The following is an 18,151-nucleotide window of genomic DNA, read 5'->3' on the forward strand; positions in this document are numbered from 1 at the left end:
GGGAGGGACTTGAGACAGGCTGGTGGAATAAAGAGCAGAGGAATCTGGCTGGGATGTGAGCAGAGTGATTGACTAGGATTAAGAAGCCCAGCCCCGGTTCCCACTCCCAGTAAATAACTAGCTGTGGTGGTGTGCACAGGGACCAGGAGTTCAAAGGCAGAATGGGCTTCTTGGACCCTGACTCAAACTGAAGTAATTAATTTAGTTTAAAAATAAAACTGAGGTCTGGAGCAACAGTATACATTAGGTTAGGGAACTGAGAAGGGCGACTTAGGCTCGTAATTCCGGGACAGAGGTTAAGACCAGCCTGGACTACAAATCAAGACCGTTTCAACAAACAAACAAACAAACAAAATAAATAAATAAAACATCACTGAAAGCTTGGATCTTTCTACCATAACCAGGTTGGGGAGATGGCTTCATGGTCACAGTGACTGCCACGCAAACTTGGCAGCGGGGGTCCAGATATAAGCAAGAGGATCTGTTTGCGTTTGATGCACAGAACCTGAGTTTAAAAAGAAAAGCAGGGCAAGGTGGCACAGACTTGTGATCTCATGTTGGGGGCACAGAAACAGCTAAGTTCTTGGGGCTTGAAGATCAGCTTGGCTTCCTTGGTGAGCGTCAGGTCAGTGAGAGTCAATGTGGACAGCTCTAACACCCAGGACTCTAGCTGTGTACATATCTCTGCCCCACTGCCTCAGACCCACAGTAGGCTTCAGTTTTATCCAAGCCTCCTGTGGGCTGCTGCCAGATATAAACATCTAATGTTGATAATACTGTCGACTTGACTTCCTTGTGCTCATAGCAAAAGACACTGTTTTTGATTTTGCTTTTGATTGCTCACATGTTTACTTTCCAAGGATAAAATTATAAATATTTTGAATTTTATTTTAAAAAATTAAAAATTTCCTTATCTCAAGATTCCAGAGGAAAAACAATTACAGGGTGGGAAGGCTTAGAGCTAATTCAGATATTTGCTGATCGCTCATTCCAGGGGAAGGCTGTCTTAGAAGCATCAAGAATGTTCAAGAATGCTTCCCAGTCTGTCCCTGCTGTCTGCCTGGTCACCCTGAGGCTCTCCCTTTCCACAGACTCTGCTCACAGGCAGGCAGCCCTCATAGTCCAGAGCTTCTGACTCAGGCCTGAGAAAGAGGCAGTGGCTGATGTCAAAGACAATGACATTAGCATACACTTCTGTGGCTTCAGTTTCTAGCCCAAGTTATTTGCAAAGATGAGCTTCCCTTGTCCCCATACCCAGATATTGCACCCTACCACCACACTGAATGAGCTCTTAGGGCTTGCCCTTATCTGTCAAATGTGGATTTTATTCCATCTTCCCTCCTACTCTATGTTGCAGATGGGAAGACTGTCCCTCTACCTCACTCTCCAATCACTCTTCCTGTGCCTTTGAATAAAGCCAGCCCCATGCTGATCATAGGACCACTGAAGCCACCCCGCTCAGCTCTCCTCTCTGACCACTCCCACCTTGCCCCATGCCCTAAGAGCTATTGAGTTTCTTGCAACCCTACAAACACGACACATTGCACTGGACCTTGAGCCTCTACATCAGGAAGTTCTCTTCCCTTGGCTAGCTTTTCTCTGCAGTCTGCCCCAGCTACCCTCACACCCTCAAGCCCTTCACCTTCCTAATAAGCTCATACTTTACGCCCAACTTGAGGTTAAAATTCCCTTCCACTTGTACCTATTAAGCACAGCATTTCCTCCTCCACCTAAGCCATAATTACCTTCACCCTTAGGTACTGTGGTGATTTAAATAGGTATGGCCCCATAGACTCATGTGTTTGAATGCTTGGCCCATAGAGAGTGGCACTATTAGTGGGTGTGGCCTTGTTGGAGGAAGTGTGTCACTGTGGAGGCGGACTTTGAGATTATATATGCTCAAGCAACTCCCACTGTCTGGAACACAGTCTTCTGCTGCCTGCTGATCAAGATGTAGCACTCAGCTCCTCCAACATCACTTCTGTCTGCATGCTGTCATGCTTCTTGCTATGATGATAATGAACTAGACTTCTCAAACTGTTTTCCTTTATAAGAGTTTCTGTGGTTATGGTGTCTCTTTACAGCAATGAACCCCTAACTAAGACAGACATATTCTGTGTGCTAGTTTTAAAGTCAAATCCCATGTAGTGAGAAAGAGGAGAGGGAGGAAAAAGGGAAGAAGAAAGGAAGGGGATAAGGAAAGGGAGGGAAGAAGAAAGACTTTTTCTTACAGCGCTTCATTTAGGCTTGATTGCTCCAGTCCATTTGTTCTCAGAATGCCTCTTTTCCTATTTATGTGTACGAGTGTTTGCCTGCATATGGTATGTGAACCATTTGTAAAGCTGGTGCCAGTAGAGATCATCAGGGGCTATTGAATCCCCTAGAACTGGAGTTGTAGACAAGTGGGAGACTTCATGGGGGTACAGCTGGGCCTCATTTTTAGAAAAATTTCTTTCTTCTTTAAAAAAGACATGATTCACTTTAATTTTATTGTATTTTTTAAAATCTGTGTGTGGTAGCCACAGCGGGTGCTTGGGTCCTCTAAGTAGAGACTCTGGTATGGATTTCCACAAGAACAGTGATTCCTCGTAAGGAAACTTGATGAACACAGTCTCTTTCCAGAGGTCAGGGGTCAGGTAGCTGTAGGTCTTGCAGATGACATCAAAGTTGGCCATGGCAAAGTTGCTCAGAGTGGCAGTGCAGCCCCTGGCTGATGTGTAGCAGTCATCTATACTGGCCATCATCAGTAGCTTCTTGGGCACAGGAGCAGAGACAATGCCAGTGCTCCCAGGGGCAGGGATGAGACGCACCAGCACAGAGCCATAGTGGCCTGTCACCTTGCATGGAACAACGTGGGGATTGCCAGTCTTGTTCCCCCCAGTAGCCTCTCTACATAGGAATGATAGAGAGCTTGACCAAGATGGTGGCCCCTCGGATGGCAATGGCTACCTTTCTGGAGCACTTGATTGTGAGGAGCGGGTGTGGCAGCAGTCCCAAGTTGGCGCCTGGGACTGCAGCTAAGTCTTATGACTTGCACCTGACTTCCTCATACACCTGAAAATAAGCCACGACCATCGTGAGAGCTGCACAGGTGCACCATGATGCTGGTGGTTTAAACAAGTCCATATTTGGTGGAGACATGCCCCTGCCGCCCTGATCGGCTGAAGCTGCGTGCCTGGTGAGGTGACGTGGCCTGCTGTGAGTGGATGAGGACTGAGAGTATATAAGAGTGAGAGGCCCGGGGTTCGGGAGAGAAAGATGAAGAGAGATAAAGTTGAAGCGAGAGAGATGAAGACGGAAGTTTGCTGAGTAAACTGCTGTTTGAAGGACTGGTGGTCGTGTTGTTCTTGCTGGTCGAGAGCGGACGCGACACTTGATGCCAAGGCCAGCATGACCACTGTAGTTTCCAACAGCGACAAAAGCCTCAAACGGGGTCCACTGGCCAGTCAGAGTCTGCTTCTGTACTGGCAGAATTTTCAGAACCTCATCCTTTAGGGATGCACCCCCCAAAAAGTCAATTTCAGATTATTGACTCCTTAATGTTCCAAGAAAACAGTTAGATCTCCTCTAGGAACTTGATTTTCATGTCCTTGATCTGGTGACCCAGCTTGGCGACAGGGTTACATTCCTTGTCTTTGGCTTTTCTTCCATGATCCCAGGGCCTTGACCATAGCCACAACCTCAACCATGACCACAGGCTCCTAAGACTGCTGCCAAATCCTCCATAGAAGCCACTGTAGCCTCCTGATCCTGGGCCACTTCATCCTCAGGGCCCTACCCCCTGCTGTATGATGCCATCCACCATTTGGTTGTTTGGTTGTTTTCCCAAAGAAGAGGCCAGAACGTTTCTTACATCCTCACTGTGAGCCAGTGGCGGCACTAGCTGCTGGGTATTCACAGGAAGAACTTTACTTGGTTCCCACGCTCTTTCCAGCACCTTTAAGGCCAAACAGACACCTGAAAGAGAAAGCAGAAGTCGGGGATGCTCCAGAAGCTTCTGAGAGACCCGGAAGGGTGAGTCATGGGGCCTCACAAAGCCATCAGGTTCTGAACCACTGAATGCATGCAAGGTCAGGCAACGCCAACCTCCTATCATAGGAGCTGAGATGTGTCAAGAAACAACAGACAAGCAAAGCTAGGCACAAAGTACTCTGCTTGAGGAACTATTTATATGTAGTGGCGCAGCGGACTGTTTAGGTAGATAATAGGAGTGGTGGAAACCAGTGTAGTCTAGATGTGTTAGAACCCAGCTGTAACTAGAATAGGCGGCCATTTCTGAGCCACTGAGGCTGTGTCTTCAGCTTTCCTCTTTATAGTCTCTAGCATTAAAGAGCATCAACACACCATGAGGAGGTTAACCTGATTTGAGTTGGGAGATGCTAGGAAGCTGCGAAGCAGCTCGCTTTGGAGTTAGACTTCACTCTTTTTCTACCTGATAATGACAGACAGATGAGGTCATGGGAGAATGGAAGTCATTGGTAGGATCACCCTGAGGGTGAAAGGCAAGACTGAACAAGACTGTTAGCTTAAACATAGAAGAGGACATAGGGACTTGGTGACCTGTGGGGTAGAGGTCTATTTTCTATAAAGTTGACCTTTGAATAATGTTCAAAAGTAATACTGGGTAGTATTCGGTTGGGTACAGAGACTCAGGCTTGTAAGATGAAAACGTTATTGATATCTGTTTCACAACAATGTACTCTTCATACTTGGAAATAGCTAAGATGGCAAATTCTATATTTTTGTCACACTAAAAAAGTTAAAATATAGTAGTATTAGGGAACTTCAGATCTCATAGAAGAAGAGCATGCATGTTCACACAGCCCCTTCTGTTGGGAATTGGTTCTAATGCTTTGTCTTATTTCGGCTCCCAAAAGCTGTGCTTCTAGACCTCAGTGTCCCTGCCTTCAGGGAGGGACTTTTAGAATGCTCAGACCGAGGGAGGGGAGAAAAAGGAGAATCGCCATGACTCAGAGGAAGAAGGATTCAAGAGCTGCAGGAGAGAAAGCATCCAGCAATGTAGGTGGAAAGGGAATTGGCCCTATGGGGGCGGGGCGGGGCGGGGCGGGGCGGGGCGGGGGCTGTTCAGAAGGTAAGGGCAGCAAAGATAAAATATAGATTTACAAGGTGTTAAGCCAGAAATATGGGAGGGAAGTGTGTGCTAGCCGCGGAGAGGTTTTGAAGTACCCAGCCATTGAACTAGTCAAGGCATATCAAGATTAGCTGTCCTATGTGTCTTCAGCTCTGTGTGTACCCAGCTTTTGGGTTGGCGTGAACAGCAACCAACCCACCAGGAGCCATAGTGGTTTAAGGAATTCACCCCTACACCTTTCTCTTCTCACCACCCTTCCCATAAGCCTACAGCAAGAAAAATCATCAGGAAATGGCTGAGCACTTCAGGGGTGTTCAGCTGGCTTTTACTTTTAAAAGTAAGGGACTGGGAGATCAAAAAATTGCTTGCCTCCCAAGTAGGAAAACCTAAATTCAATTTCTAGAATTCATACAAGCGTGATTTGCGGTGACATGCTTGTAATCCCGGTGACATAAGGTAAGACGAAGGGTCCCGAGGGTTTGCTGGTCAGGCAATCTGGACTCGTTAGGAAACCCAGGCGAGCAGAGATCCCATGTCAAAGGCTACAATGCCTGAGTGCAGTTCAGGTTCTCCTGCAGCCTTCACATGCACCGTCAACATATGCACACGCACTCATAGGGATGAAAATCAAATAATATTTAACACTCCTGAAGTTTGTAACTCACAGTAAATATTATAGGAAAACCCTCAATATCATTTTCTTCCCGCTGTCATGGTGGCTCCAATGCCCTTGCTCGCTTCTCCTGTAAAGAACAAAGCTTGGATGCAGCATTAAGACCAGAAGCTGTGTCTCCAGATTAGGATAAATGGCTTGCTTTCCTCTACCTGAAGGCTGTTAATATCATGCAGTCCCTGGAAGCCATCTGCTCAGAGGAATAAGAGGCTGGTGTCCTACCTGAGCATCCTTCCACCCCCTTTAAATGAAGCCAAGGCTTTTCCCTCTGAATACCACTGGGAACATGGGAAAAATCTATTCATTCAATGCCAGGCTCAGTGCTCATCACCGTGGACATGGTGATAAGGAAATTGTCTAGGGGTTTCATTTAATTTCAGAAAGTCTAAACTCAGTTTAAAAGATGTCTGACTGGAGGATTTACACTGATTACTTAATTCCAAATCAATACAAAACCATTGATGGTGCTGGAGAAACACTAGCTGTTCTTTCAGAGGACCTGGGTTCAAGTCCTACTACCCACAAGGCCAATTACAAACATCTGTAACTTCAGTCCTGGAGTCTCTGATGCCCTCTTCTGGTTTCCAAGGATACTGCACTGCACACTCATGGTGTACAGACAGACATGCAGTTAAAACACCCATACCCATAAAAATAAACAAATACTTTTTAAAGATGTGAGGATGTGCATTTATGATTCCAGTACTCAGAAAAGTCAGGAATAAGAGCTGGAGGACAACACTGCCTCAGGAAAGTCAAGGGCTGACCCCCTTCCAACTCTGCCGCCACACACAGAGCAGCACTGCAGTCCACTTGTTTTGACCACTTATTGGGCAGCACTGCACTGGCACTTGGATCATGTGGACAAAAAATAGCCACAGTTTTAACACCATCAGCAAGTGGCCCTCTGTGGGAGGCCCCAGATACAATGTATCTCCAGTCACAGCTGCAGGGAGAGGTTCTCCTCCAGAGTGATCAGTGTTAATTCCCACACTTGCCAGGCAAGTACAGTTTCAATGGAGAAAAGACATTTGGGGATGTTAAAGTACACTTTTAGATTGCCTCAAAGAGGGAGATAAAAGCATTGTGAGGACCCGACAGGAGGTGTTCATACTTAGACCCCAAAGGTTCATAGCTGGCAACCTCCTCTGACATATTGAGGAAGGCCTTGTCGTCGGAAATGAAAAGGATGACAGAGAGAGTCAGCACAGGAGCCAAGCCCAGTGAAGTATCTAGCCTTGTTTCCTAATTCCTCTGGATCCAGTGGTGACAAGATACTGTCATTTCCACCACAGACCTATGTACTACTGAATGTGTTCACATAAACTTCTCAACTATTGGTTATTCCTGGTCCCTTCTCCCAAGCATTCCACCCACTTCTAATAACATCCACACTACAAACTCAATTCCCCAGTTTTACTGGATTCTGCCCCCTCCCCTTGCCCAGTACAGCATGAGCCCTGGTCCTAGCAGGAAGAGCTGTTGTTAACATTGCCGGGCATCTGAACCCTTTGTCTTTGGGTTTTTAATTTGCACTGCATGTACCCAGCACCCAACAATGAGGGCATCTGTTACAAATCTATTATTAGCAACAAATGCCAGTCACATCATCGTGTACAAAGAGAATATTGAGAGAGAAACATTTGGTCACTCGCAGACACATGGTAGCCTAAAACAAGGAGCTTTGTCCAATGCTGGGACTCTAGATGACACAGGGGCAGGGAGGTCTGGGAGTTGGGGGAAGAACTATGCAGAAGAGAGAACAATGTAACTTCCCATATTTCCTTCTGCTTTGCCAGGCCTGGGAAATGGATACATTCTGTACACCTACAAAGTCTGGCTGCTTGTCAGGGAGAGAGGACCAAATGGACTCTTGAAGAACACTCAGGGAACTTGGCTGGGGTACAGAGGCAGATGCACAAGCTTGGGGCTTGACTCATGAAAGGTGCACTTTTGTCAAGAATCTACCAACCAGCAATCACAGAGCAAGTTACGTGACCACAAAGCTTTTGGCCACACAGCTCAGAACACTCCAGGATTCTTGTCTGTTCTACCAGCCCAAGCAGAGCAAGATCACTTGGCTTAGTTGCTGGGCTCTGGGAGGATTTTTCCAACCTGAATAGACTACGTGTAGAACACCCAGTATCTTGGGGTCAATGGACCAACTTTGACCTCTGAAAATGTGTGGGTCTTTTAAATGTTTTAATTAGCTGCTGACATTGAAAACCCCAAATATTTTTCATAAACTTCCAAGTTTCTAACTTCTTCTAAAATTCAACTACATAACCGTCAGAGGCCTCCTCTCTGGGCCCTTGGACAAGTGGGCAGGGACAGAAGCAACAGAAGACCCTTAGTTGAGAAAACATTTACTTCCATTGATGAACAATGAAGGTCAACACAACAGGCAGATTTGAGTGTGTGTGTGTGTGAGAGAGAGAGAGAAAGAGAGAGAGAGAGAGAGAGAGAGAGAGAGAGAGAGAACAAGAACCAGTGTCTACCTGGCTGGAATGTGTGGGTGAGGAGAAGAATGTGCCCTCCAGTGTCCTGCTGTACTTTTCTCTTTGGGGCTTTAACAAGCAGCAAACCAAACTAGAATCTCAAGCGCAGTTGAAAAAAAAGAAACTCCCATGTTGCCCTGAGGCTGAACTCCTCATAGATCACAAGCTAAATGGAGGATCTTAGCTGTGACCAAGAATTTACAAGATAGTGGCACCCATGAAGGTTTTAAACTTTTGTACTCCAGCTAATTAAAACACTTGGAGTTGGGACAAGGAACCAGAGATCCAAGGTGGAGTCCAAATTCAATTCCAATGGGGACCACTAGGGGACTCCACCCTAGTGAAGACCTAGCACTCACAAGGGCAGCAACTCTCACATTTGAGCTCACCCTGACTCACATGGGAATATAGGTAGACAGATTATGAAAGGCTGTATTTCCACAGGGTTTGGAAGGGAACTGGAGAGAGGATGTACTGCCGGAGCCTTTGTGTGCTCAAGGCTTGATCCTTAGCAAAACAAGAAATAAACAGGGAAAGCAGAGCTCACACCTTTAAGTATCAAAAGTTTCAGTCTCCCTTTTGCCAAGTGTGTCAGTACAGAATGGTGAATCAAGTCTGCTGCAACCCCATGTCTTGAAATAATAAAAGAGCACTAACAGGAATGGCAAGATGGCCCAGAGGGTAAACACACTAGCCATGAAAGCCCATCTGAATTCAGTCACTAGAACCCATAGTGGAAGAAGAGACTCCCCATACTTGTCTGGTGTCCACATGCCTGTACACACACACACACACACACACACACACACACTCACACACACAAATAGTAAATAATGAAAGCAGCAATTATCAACAAGATGAAACCAGAGATAATAGAGGGATGGGGCATGCTGAAGCACACCTTTAATCCCATCACTTGGAGGCAGAAGCAATTGCCTCTGTGAGTTCCAGGTCTGCTAAAGCTACATAGTAATGATAATGACAGCAACAACAACAACGATAATTAATAATAAGAGTTAATGTCTGGAAAGGGGATTCCATGATGGAGTGTCTATGTGTTTATTGACTATCACAAGGTAGAACTCTTAGGTGACAGAAGTCTTTGAGGGTCTTCTATATGCCTGTAAGTAAGCTCAATAAACTCATTGGTTTAAGCTGAGCCTGAGTAGAACAACCCTTACTTGTTCTGGTATCGGTGGCCTCAATGGAGTGAGCAGACAGGCATAAGGTAGCAAAATCCACCTTGTAGAGACCTGAACAGAGAGGGCCAAGAGGGCCTGGAGCCAAGATGTACTCGTCAAAGCCATGTAGGCCTCATCTCTGAATGGCCCACTAAGCTGTGACCTCATCAATGGATTAGGTCATCTGTTGCTAGCTGTGTAGCCTCTCAATACTGCTGAACACCGCTGCCAAGAATCAACGCCTGAGCCCGTACATGGCACTTGTGTTAGCTCCCTAATCTCCACAGGGCCCTCGTTGCTGTGAACGACGCAGCTCATTTCAGTTTAGGGAAGAAGACACCAAGGTGCTTCGTCCATAAGCACAGACAAGCTGTTTAAATGCCCTGTGCACACCCGGAGCACAGTGCTCCATCTTCCCTGGAGTTATAGTCTCCACCGGCCTTGCTATATGGACCGAGCTCCTGGGAGAGGGAAAGAATGACAGATGTTGTCTTCATCAGAGTTCCATTGCTGTGAAGAGACAACAACCAGGGCAGCGCTTATAAACGACAACATTTAATCATGGCTGGCTTACAGTTCAGAGGTGTAATCCAGTATCAGCAAGGCAGAAAGCATGGTGACCTGGAGGCCGACAGAGTACAAGAGAGGGAGCTGAGAGTCCTACATACCAATCAGCAGGCAGCAGGAAGTGACCGAAACATACTTCCTCTGACAAGGCCTCATCTACTCCAGTAAGGCCACACCTCCTACTAGTGCCACTCTCTATGGTGTCAGGAGCCATTTGCCCACTTCTCTGAAGCAGAAAAGAGAGAGGTAGAGAAAAGTCTGCCTGTCAGGCAGAGGCAGAGGCAGGGCAGGTCAGGGTCTGTTGGCAGATTTCCCAGCCTGCTGAGACATAGAACGATAAGAGGAGGTGCACTTGAGGCTCAAGGCAAGGAGCTGAAGATTCTGTTGACCTTGGTGGAAGGAATAGAAAGGTTTTGGGGTGAGAACAAATGTCTTGTGCATGTTTAGGCAATATTGTTTCTGTTAGCTTGTGGCTTTGCTTCCCATGATACTGTAATATAAAAAGGCTATGAGAAATACACTCACTGCTGGTGTGGTAATGACCTGTCTCTTGCATCTTTTTTCTATCTTTCCTATAATCAGCCTTGCTCCTCCTCAGAGGACTGTTCAACTTCGAACTGGCTGGACCAGTACACTATGAACCAATGGGGGCCATTTTCTTTTAAACCACCACAGATACAAAACAGCACTGTGCCCTGCCCCTTTTCTCTCATCTTCTCTTCCCCTCGAGTACCCAGTATTAACTTTAGATGAGTAGTTTGCTAAGTATCTCAACTGCAACATCAATAATAAAGTATTGTTGTCCTGATAGCATAAGCCATAACCACTGGCGTCTTGGCTCTGGAGGCTGGGAAGCCTCCACTGAGGTACCAGCGTGACCCATGTCTTGGTGAAAGCAATTAACAGTACAGTTCCCTCCCTCCCTCCTCCTCTCCCTCCCTCCCTCCCTCCCTCCCTCCCTCCCTCTCTCCACCCCTCCCTTCCTCCCCCTCCCTTCTTTCCAAATGTTTGTCTTGATTTTTATTTTATTCTGAAATAATCTAAGTTTACAAAGAATTGCAATAACAATACAAGTAATCTATGTGTGTTACTACCGGGGTTTATTTGTTTATTTTTGAGACAATGTCTCACTATGAAGTCTTAGTTGGCCTGGAATTCTGTGTAGAGCAGACTTGAACTCACTGAGAGTTATTTGTCTCCACCTCTAGAGCATTGAGATTAAAGGTGTGTACCACCATGCCTGGCCTGAAGACCCATTTCTTTAAGGTCTTAAACCCAGCACCTTGGGGAGACCCCAGGAATTACAGTGACCTTTTAGGAGTGGCTGTAGTCATAGTGAAACTACCTACATCCTTGTCTGTTTTTACCTAAGCCACAGGCAGAGTGACCGGCATGTAAGGAGTAATTAATAACTTGGCAGGTACAGTACTGAAACAAGAGAAATGGTTGTTATAACTCTTCAAGCTATCTCAGTCTTCTGGTTAAGACCATCATGTCTTTTCTTTTCATGTTTCTGGATACTGTGCTTGCACGTCTGTTCACTCTTAGCTTCCTGAGCCACCACCTCAGCCCCCACCCCAGGTGTTTGATTTTAAAAGATAGTTCATGTGACACATTTAGCTTGGCTGTGTCTTATGATGATGCTGGCCTTGTTCTCATTTGTTTTAATAGTTTCCAGTGGTTGGTTCCATCCACTATATTCATTGAGTCTTCGATATGCAGAATAAAAAGTGAAAAAGATAATAACCTGCTATGTTAATCATATTTGAGAAGTGAGGTAAACTTTGAAGACAATAGGGCAGTGGTTCTCAGCTTTCCTAATGCTGCAACCCTTTAATACAGTTCCTCATGTTGTGGTGACCCCAACTGTAAATCCATTTTTTTGTTCTTCATAACTGTAAGTTTGCTACTGTTATGAATCATAACCTGTGTTTTCTTAGGTGACCCCTATTAAAGGGTAGGTCAACTGCCTTAAAGGTGTCACAACCCACAATTTGAGAACCACTACAATAGGATAACTAGATGGCCATTTGTAAGAATAGTCAGGATGATGTCATCCCAGAAGGCCAGGTGAGGGCACTTGCATTTAAGAGATTTCTCAAGTGGAGAATTGAATGCAGTAGACCCCTCCTGTCTACACGATTGGATCTTGAGATCTTTGCAAAGTCTTCATTCTAGAGCTTTCCTAAATATCCTGAGTATCTTCACAGCAAGAGAGAGGAAATGGAAGCTACTTGAGGGCCAGTGCAGAGAGGAGAGAAGGCAGTTTTACTGGAATAGTGGTACAGAGACAGGTTGCAGAGAGAAAGCAAGCTAGACACAGGTGAAGACATAATTAACCAGAAATTAACAAGGAACCAAAAGATTAGAACAGATTGCCAAAGTTTAGGATGAAGCCAAGCCAAGCAATTCAGGAAAACTAAAAGAAGATGGATTGAGTCAGTCAGCATGGAGAGGAGTTTTGAGCCAGAACAGTTGAGTTAACCAGCCAGCTAGAGATCAGAAACAAAAATGTTGAGTTTATTCCACAGTAAGTCTCAGAGGCAAAAAAAAAAAAACACTATAGGCCTGGATCAGATTGTATGGAGGCTAGAAGCTTCCCGAAGTAGGACTAGGTTAGCAGACAGAGGCAGTGAACCTCCAAGACTGCAATTATACCAAGTGAATAAAAGTCTCTTTAACATGTGTGGCTCATTTGAAGATTACATCCAAAAAGACATCCTGCAAATACAGCAGAGCCTCTCGGCCTCAAACCTGACCCTGTGTTGTTTTCACATAGCCCTCAGGATGGCTCAGAGTGTCTTCTTATATCACTTCATACAGACTTCAGCCCCAAGACAGTTAAGATTGTCCACATTGTCATTGTGTCCTTGAATCTAAGAACATCACCTGGTACACAGCAGGTTATCAATAGACATTTGTTGGATGGATGGATTAATATTTCATGCATGAAATATTGATATCTACAAGTAAAGATGCCCTCTGGGGTTTACAGAACCAGATGTTGAGCAGAGGACCCTGAATAATTATGATGCAAAGACACTGTTAGGTCCAAAGAAAACACCATTTCCCAGACTTCAAAAGGCAGTCCAAATATCCAAAAATGTGTTCAACCTGGAGGATTTCTAGAAATCAGATAAAAGCCAGCTTTCCTCAGGAACTTCTAAATTTGGTTCCCCTCTAGCAAAAGGAGCTATTCATTCCCCTTGCCTCTACAGAAGGCACACTTTCCCATGGTGCCAGCGTCACAAGTACATGTTACACATTCCAAAGTCTCTGCTATAGTCTTCTACCCTTGGCTCCAGTTCACGGCTTCCCTCTCCCAGCTGCTCACTCTCCATAGAGATCTGCTGTTTCATCTGTATACTCTTGATGCTCCCACTTCTCTCACCACATTTTCTCTATTCTTTACTCTTTATCCCCTGCTGTTCTTCTCTCTGTGACAGATAACCCAGGCAATGTTTAGTCTGCTTCTTTTATTCTTGCTCTGTACTCTGCTAGATGTCTCCACCTCTCTTTCTCTCTGTTTCTCTCTCTGTGTGTCTCTCTGTTCTCTCTCTCTTATCTATAATAACAACCTTCTCCTTGACCATACTGTGGAGCTGTCATGTCATCAGTTTAAACAAGTATTGGTTTCCAGGTTACTAGAGAGAAGATTTTTAAAATGCAGAAAGTCAGCCACCCCAGCCATGTCTCTGCAGCACAGATCATTTGCTGAGGGTTAGTGAGGGCTCAGAGCATCACCCTGGAGTCTCTGCAGCAATGAGGGCTAGCAAGAGAGGCAGGTGTTTTAGTGTGAGGCTGGTGAGCAGAGTGAGAGGCCCACGACCACTACAGCAGGTACAGCTTCTCATGGGGTGCCTTCAACTCAGATGTTTTCCTTACCACCAGTCTCTGCGGCAAGTTCCTGGCAATTGTTTGTGGGTTTCTATTTAAAGCAGGTAACAAAAACACTGGGGAGGAAAAACACTTCTGAATCCATATATGGCTGCAATCCAATGTAGCATAATTATCTCTAAATATCTGGAAATAGCTGCTTACATATATACAAAACAAAGTTAGACAGCATCATAGTCAATCATGATACATAATTCAGAATGCCAGGGAGGTGAAACCTACAGCTGGAAAGTTTTAATAAATCTTAAAGAAGTCTCAAAACATGAACACCAACCTCCACAAACAGGTGTAATTGCTAACGTAACAAGTTTGCTTAGAAGTAATAATAACAGCAGCTGACATTTATTGAACTAAATTGTATGTCCTGGTCTAAACCTGTCTGCCAATTCCAGCTCAGGTGTACTGCAACCAGGAGCTCACTGAGTCCAAAGAAGGAAGCAGAGAGCCAGAGGGCAGAGCCAGATTATTGAAAGATTACTCAATAATAAGTCCATATAAGGTGTTATAAAGAAAGGTTAGGTCTTTTGGCTCCTACATGCTTATGAAATCCTGACCTTGCCCTGGTAACATCGCAACCAGGCCAAGTATGACAAGGAATGGAATTTGCAAATAAGCTCATATGACCCTTTGTATAAATAAATATCCGATTAGATCATGTGGAAAAATAACAGTAAAAGTAATGGAGGGAAAATTGTTGGGCAGCTTTTGGTTTTCTTTTTGTTTTAACAAAGATAATTATATCTTCTTTTAGTAACTGAATTCCTTGATAGTTTGACAAATAAACTGAAAGCTTTCCTCTACACAAAATACTACATATGGATGTTTGTAGCATTTATATTAATAATTACCTGAACTCAGAAGCCACCAGGTCATTCTTCAGTAATGTGAACAGACAATGTCATATCCATACAGTGGAATAGTATTCAGTAATAAAAAACAATGAACTAACAATTTGCAAGATATGGAGTAAACGCTGTTGGATATTACCATGTGCAAGAAGCTAGCCTAGAAAATCTGCACACTGCTGGGAGGTGGTGGCACACATCTTTAATCCCAGGACTCAGAGGCAGAGGGGAACAGGGGCAGGGGCAGGGGCAGGGGCAGGGGCAGGGGCAGAAGGATTTCTATGAGTTCAAGGCCAGCCTGGTTTACAGAGCAATTTCCAGGAGAGCCCTATCTCAAAAAAACAAGAGAGAGAGAGAGAGAGAGAGAGAGAGAGAGAGAGAGAGAGAGAGAGAGAGAGAGAGAGAGAGAGAGAGAGAGGATAAAAGCAAGAAAATCTGCATACTGCATGGCTCCAGCTATAGGATATTCTAGAAAAAGCAAAACTATGTGAAGCCAAAAGGTCAAAGCCCATGGTCAGGAAGGGATGGATAGGTGGAGTAAAGGGTAGTTGCAGGCAACAGAACTGTTGTGCATGATAAAATATCCAAGCCCATAGACTACACAGCACCAAGAGTGAAACCTAATACGAACTAAAGCCTTGGCCAACAGTAGAGGGAGTATCACTGTAAGTGTAAAACGGCATGCACTGGTAGGGGTTGCTGATAATAGGAACATCTGTCGGGGGTAACTGACAGATGATAGCTGTTGATAACTATAACTTACTTTCTCTAAACTGTTAGGAATTCCACAAAAGTATAAAGCTCATTAGTTGTTTGTGTAAAGGAAGAACTACATAAACCTGTGCAAGGTGGTACCCTGAAACCACAGAAGGGAAAACACAGCAGTGTGTCCTTGGCCTTGAGCTTGACCTAGAGTACACAGATATACCAAAGCCATTCCTTTTCAAACTACTGACTGCCTCCCCCTGTCCGTCCCATTCACACCATATAGAATCTATTTTATGAGTAGGAGTGTTTGTCTCTATGTATGTACATGGGCCGTGTGCATGCCTGGTGCCTATTAGATAAAGTGTTCAGATAAAGGCATCGGAACACTTGGAACTACACTTATGGACGGTTGGGAGGTACCAGGTGGGCTCTAGAAACCAAACCCAAGTCATCTGCAAGTGCAACAAGGGATCTTAACCACGGTCCCTCACGCAAAGTCTTGCACTGTAATTTTGACTCAGGGAAAATGAATGGATTTTTCTTTACTGAAAGACATGTCTAGAAAGCGGCAAAGCCCAGGACGAAGGACTCTGTGCTGACTCTAACCCTGTGTCCTCTCCAATTGCTGGGAAGGTGGAATGGCAACTAAGGAAAGGTTTGATTTCCCGAACACAGTGCACTTCAGGTGTGTGCCACGTAGGGTTCCTAGCAGGCACGAGGAAGCCCTCAGTGTAGGCAGAGGGAAAGCACACACCACATTAGCAGTACCAGTATGTACCTACTTCACTATTAAAAGAAAACAATGGGTTGTGGGAGGTGGCCATGAAGAACCACAGAACCATTATTGCTTCAGAGTAACTGGCTCCTGGGAACTTCCCATCCCAGGCTGTTGGGTGTTTGCAGTGCCCAAGCAGAGGCAGACGTTCCTGGGAGTCACCCTCCTAGATGAAGAGGTGGAAAACCCTGTAGCTCTGAAGCCATGCCAGGAAAAGTTGCTTCACAACTGGCAACAATGCAGGGTGCAGCTTACACTCCCAGGAATTGGCCAAGAGCTCTCTGCAGCCATCACTCTGTTCACTCTTGGGAGGCAGAGGCAACAAGAAAGCTCAGGATGCAGAGGGAGAAGCAAACTGTGAAAAAGTTCAACTCAGCACAGACAGCTGGATGCTTCAGGACCACCAGACCATGAATGCGTGAATAGATCTATGGCTACACCCAGTGCTGGTATCTCACACACACAACCTCTCAAGGTGACAAGCACCTCACTCATTATGGGTCATTCTTCATGCATCCGAGCTATCACCTTAGCTGGGTTTTTACACAGGACACTGTTCTGTCTTGTGGATAATATCACTCTAAGACTAGAAGAATAGAAAGTATGGAACTTCCTTAGGAACTTGATAGCACGTGTGTGCAACAGAAGAGGAAAGAGAAGCCTTCAGACAGGCTCTCGCTCCATAAAGCTCTTTTAATGCAGTGGGGCTGGCTTCCACTGGGTAGATACCCAAAGCAGAAACTTTAAAGTCAAGGATAAATGGATGAATTCTGGGGCTGTAGATACCAACAAAGAGGTATTCATCTTCATGGGCCTCTTTTGAATTTGGAGATAACACATTCCATTTACCATGTGACTCAAAGAGCAAGAAGGGTTTACCACTAGGTCAAGAGAGTAGCAAAACCAGATTGGACCATGTTCCTTAAAACCAGGTGATCCAATTGTGTCAAAGTCTATGTGATAGGTTAAGTGCCTTGTGGCAAGGACTCTCAATCTCGATGGCACACTGGGAGTATTTAAGGCCATTGCATCTGGGATCTTCACAAGGCAATGCTAGTGCTTAGGTCCAGTTCCAGAGGCTCTGCTTTAATTGGCTGAGAGCCCTCTAGAGACCAGCAATTGCCCAAGTTGAATGTCCATTTGCATCACCTGGAGGGCTTCTTAAACTAGATTTCTGGGACCAGCAAGATGGCTCAGTGGGTAAAGGTGCTTGTTACAAAAGCCTGGCAATACAAGTTCATTCCCTGGAACCTACTTAAAGGTAAAAAGAGGGAACTCTACAAAGTTATCTTCTGACCTCCACACCAATGTTGTGGCACAAGCACACACACACACACACACACACACACACACACACACAAATAGTAGTAGTAGTAGTAGTAGTAGTAGTAGTAGTAGTAGTAGTAAATGAAATTTTAAAACCCTGTCTCGAAAAATAAAAGAAAAAAAGAAAAAAAATGAAATTAAGAAAAACAGACTTCTGGGGGCTGGTGAGATGGCTCAGCGGTTAAGAGCACTGACTGCTCTTCCAAAGGTCCTGAGTTCGAATCCCAGCAACCACATGGTGGCTCACAACCATCCATAATGAGATCTGACACCCTCTTCTAGTGTGTCTGAAGACAACTACAGTGTACTTACATATAATAAATAAATCTTTTAAAAAAAAAAGAAAAACAGACTTCTAAGGCCTACTCTAGAGTTTTAAATTCAGTAGGTTTATGACATTAGAATTTGCATGAGTAACTCATTGAGCAAATCCCCTGATAATACTAATCACAGGGAGAGGAAACCACACCCTTGAGAGTCACTGATGTTGACCCCATTGAGCCCTTAGAAAAGAACCTGGTGGTCTTCTCAGCTACTCAAAAAAAATATTGTGACCAACACCAGTAATGACATCTGTATCACTGAGTTT

The sequence above is a fragment of the Mus musculus genome, chromosome 9, assembly GCF_000001635.26.
Source record: "Mus musculus strain C57BL/6J chromosome 9, GRCm38.p6 C57BL/6J".
In the NCBI taxonomy this organism is placed as follows: Eukaryota; Metazoa; Chordata; class Mammalia; order Rodentia; family Muridae; genus Mus; species Mus musculus.